This window comes from Hemitrygon akajei, unplaced genomic scaffold (assembly GCF_048418815.1).
Source record: "Hemitrygon akajei unplaced genomic scaffold, sHemAka1.3 Scf000051, whole genome shotgun sequence".
In the NCBI taxonomy this organism is placed as follows: Eukaryota; Metazoa; Chordata; class Chondrichthyes; order Myliobatiformes; family Dasyatidae; genus Hemitrygon; species Hemitrygon akajei.
The window spans coordinates 304,279-308,753 of NW_027331937.1; positions in this window are offsets into that span (position 1 = coordinate 304,279).

Here is a 4,475-nt window from a genome sequence, read left to right on the forward strand (position 1 = left end):
ACGTCCTTGCGGCGAAAGGTAAACAATCCAGGAAAAAGCCATAATGCATAAATTAAATGTTTCTCTCTTTCTCTTATCTGTAGCAGATGTCCCTGCCTCTGTGCCTCATCTCTCTCTCTCAGTGGCAGCAAAGTTCATTGTTCTCAAGGTGGGGGGGGGGGGGGGATGGTGAAATGGTTAACTCTTCGCCCCATTTCCATCAGGTCTGTCCAGCACTCATAACATTATTAGTTAAGGCACTGAGTTCAAAGGTCAAGAGGATGTATTGCAGCTTTACAGAAACCTCGCCAGACAGCTTTTTGAGAACTACAGAGAGTTCTGATCGCCCCAGTACAGGAAGAAATCGGAAGAGGGAAAAGGGTTCAGAAGAGGTTCGCCAGTCAGCATGCTGTTAATTGTGCCCCTGTAGAAAGTTGTTAGGATTTGGGGGCCCATACAAAACTTCCTCATCCCTCTGAGGATCAGAGAGGTCTTGGGGTCCGAGTCCAGAGGACTCTCAAAGGTGCTGTGCAGGTTAACTCTGTGCTTAAGAAGGCCTTCACCAATCGTGGGATTGAGTTTAACAGCCAAGAGGTAATGTTGCAGATATATAGGACCCTGGTCAGACCCCACTCGGAGGACTGTGCTCAGTTCTGGTCGCCTCACTACAGGAAGGGCGTGGAAACCATAGTACGGTTGCAGAAGGGATGAACAAGGATGTTACCTGCATTGGAGAGCATGCCTTATGAGAATAGGTTGAGTGAACTCGGCTTTTACTCCTTGGTGCGACGTATTTGGGAGGTGACCTGATAGAGGAGTATAACATGATGAGAGTTATTGATTGCATGGCTAGTCGGAGGTTTTCTTTTCCCAGAGCTAAATTGGGTAATACAATGACGGCACAGTTTTAAAGTGTTTGCAAGTAGGTACAGAGGAGATGTCAGGAGATGTCCTCACTTTCCCGACTATGTCGGTGGTGCCAACATATACCAAGATTTCTGGCTCCTCACCCAGAGTGTCGTGGGCCCGACCCGAGACATCCCTGACCATGGATCCTGGGAATAACATACCGTCCGGGTGTCTCTTCAGTTCCACGGAATATCGTGCCTACTCCTCTGACTATGGGAAATTGGTGCAGAAAATTCTTAGGGATAGGATGTGTGAGCATTTGGAAACCCGTGGCCAGATCAGGGTGAGCCGACATGGCTTTGAACGTGGCAGGTCGTGCCTTACCAGCTTGATTTGAGGTTTCTTGCCAAGTTGACGAGAGAGATTGGTGAGAGCAGGGCAGTGAATGTTGTCTACCTGGATTTTAGAGAGACGTTTGACCAAGTCCCTCATGGGACGTTAATCTAGCAAATTAATATGCATGGGATCCGCGATGATATGGCTTTTTGGTTTCAGAACTGGCTTGTGCGGAGTAGAATGAGGGGAGTGGTTGAAGGGACTTATTCGAACTGGAGGCCTGTAATCAGTGATGTTCCACAGGGATCTGCGGTGGGGCCTCTGCTGTCGGTGACGTATATAAACGTCCCGGATGTAAATATAGATGGGTGGGGCATTAAATTTCTGTATCGTCCCGAGTTGGATGGAACTGTTGATGGTGTAGAAAACTGGAAAGTAATATTGCGCGATGCGGATCAGTTGCAGTTATGAGCAGATAAATTGCAGATGGTGCTTATTCCAGAAAAAAAAGTGAGGTGTTTTACTTTGGTAGGGCAAATGCAAAAAGAATATCACCCTAACAAATGTCTTTTAACAGGGAGATCCTGGGGTACAAGCTCATAGCTCCTTGGAAGTGGCTGTGCAGGTCTATATGATGGTTAAGAAGCATTATGGAGTGCCTGTGTTTATTAGTCAAGGCACTGACTTCAAACGTCAAGATGTTATATTGCAAATTGAGAGAAATCTCATCAGTCTGCTTTTTGAGATTTGCAGAGAGTTATGGTCACCGCACTACAGGAAGAAAGCTGAATAGTGGAAAGGGTTCTGAGGAGATTCACCAGGATTCTATAGACAATAGACAATAGAAAATAGGTGCAGATGTGGACCATTTGGCCCTTCGAGCCTGCACCGCCATTTTGAGATCATGGCTGATCAACTACTATCAATACCCGGTTTCTGCCTTGTCCCCATATCCCTTGATTCCCCTATTCATAAGATACATATCTAGCTGCTTCTTGAAAGCATCCAGAGAATTGGCCTCCACTACCTTCCGAGGCAGTGCATTCCAGACCCACACAACTCTCTGGGAGAAGAAGTTTTTCTTTAACTCTGTCCTAAATGACCTACCCCTTATTCTCAAACCATGCCCTCTGGTACTGGACTCTCCCAGCATCTGAAACATATTTCCTGCCTCTATCTTGCCCAATCCCTTAATAATCTTATATGTTTCAATCTGATCCCCTCTCAATCTACTTAATTCCAGCTTGTACAAGCCCAGTCTCTCTAACCTCTCTGCGTAAGACAGTCCAGACATCCCAGGAATTAACCTCGTGAATCTACGCTGCACTTCCTCTACAGCCAGGATGTCCTTCCTTAACCCTGGAGACCAAAGCTGTACACAATACTCCAGGTGTGGTCTCACCAGGGCTCTGTACAAATGCAAGAGGATTTCCTTGCTCTTGTACTCAATTCCCTTTGTAACAAATGCCAAAATTCCATCAGCCGTCTTCACTGCCTGCTGCACTTGCTCATTCACCTTCAGTGACTGATGAACAAGGACTCCGAGATCTCTTTGTATTTCTCCCTTACCCAACTCTACACCGTTCAGATAATAATCTCCCTTCCTGTTCTTACTCCCAAAGTGAATAACCTCACACTTATTCACATTAAACCCCATCTGCCAAGTATCTGCCCACTCACCCAGCCTATCCAAGTCACCCTGAATTCTCCTAACATCCTGATCACATGTCACACTTCCACCCAGCTTAGTATCATCAGCAAATTTGCTGATGTTATTTTCTATGCCTTCATCCAAATCGTTAACGTGAATGTTAAACAGCTGTGGTCCCAATACCGAGCCCTGTGGCACCCCACCAGTCACCACCTGCCATTCCAAGGAACACCCAGTCACCGCTACCCTTTGCTTTCTATCTGTCAGCCAGTTTTCGATCCATGTCAATGCCTTCTCCCCGATGCCCTGAGCTTTGATTTTACCCACCAATCTTCTATGTGGGACCTTATCAAATGCCTTCTGGAAATCGAGGTACACTACATCCACTGGATATCCCCCGTCTAACTTCCTGGTTACATCCTCGAAAAACTCCAACAGATTAGTCAAACATGATTTACTCTTGGTAAATCCATGCTGGCTCGGCCCAATCCTATCACTGATATCTAGATATGCCACTATTTCATCATTAATAATGGACTCTAGCATCTTTCCCACCACCGATGTCAGGCTGATAGGTCGATAGTTCTCTGTTTTCTCCCTCGCTCCTTTCTTAAAAAGTGGGATAACATTAGCCATTCTCCAATCCTGAGGAACTGATCTTGAATCTAAGGAACATTTGAAAATGATTATCAATGCATCCGCAATTTCCATGGCCTCCTCCTTTATTACCCTAGGGTGCAGACCATCTGGACCCGGGGATTTATCAGCCTTCAGTCCCATCAGTCTTCTCATCACCGTTTTCTTCCGAATGTCAATCTGTTTCATTTACTCTGTTACCCTACGTCCTTGGCCCATCCATACATCTGGGAGACTGCTTGTGTCTTCCTTAGTGAAAACAGATATAAAGTACTCATTAAATTCTTCTGCCATTTCTCTGTTTCCCATAACAATTTCGCCCAATTCATTCTTCAAGGGGCCAACATTGTTCTTAACTATCTTCTTTCTCTTCACATACCTAAAAAAGCTTTTGTTATCTTCCTTTATATTCCTGGCTAGCTCGCGTTCGTACCTCATTTTTTCTCCCCGTATTGTCTTTTTAGTTAAGTTCTGTTGTTCCTTAAAAACTTCCTAATCATCTGTCCTCCCACTCACCTTAGCTCTGTCATATTTCCTTTTTTTAATGCTATGCAATCTCTGACTTCCTTTGTCAATCACTGTGGCCCCTTTCCCCCCTTTGAATCCTTCCTTCTCTGGGGGATGAACTGATTTTGCACCTTGTGCATTATTCCCAAGAATACCTGCCATAATGTGGCATAATACTAGAATGTTACCTATGTTTCAGCACCTAAGTTACAGGGAAAGATTGAACAAGTAAGATATTTATTCTTTGGAGCGTAGACGGTTGAGGGGAGACTTTAAAATTAGAGGTATTTAAAATTATGAGTGAATAGATAGAGTTGACGTGGATAGGCTTTTTTTCCATTGAGAATAGGGGAGATTCAAACAAGAGGACATGAGTTGAGACTTAGGGGGCAAACGTTTAAGGGTAACATGAGGGGGAATTTCTTTACTCAGAGTGTGGCAGCTGTGTGGAATGAGCTTCCAGTAGAATTGGTAGAGGCAGGTTCGGTATTGTCCTTTAAATAAAAATTGGATAGGT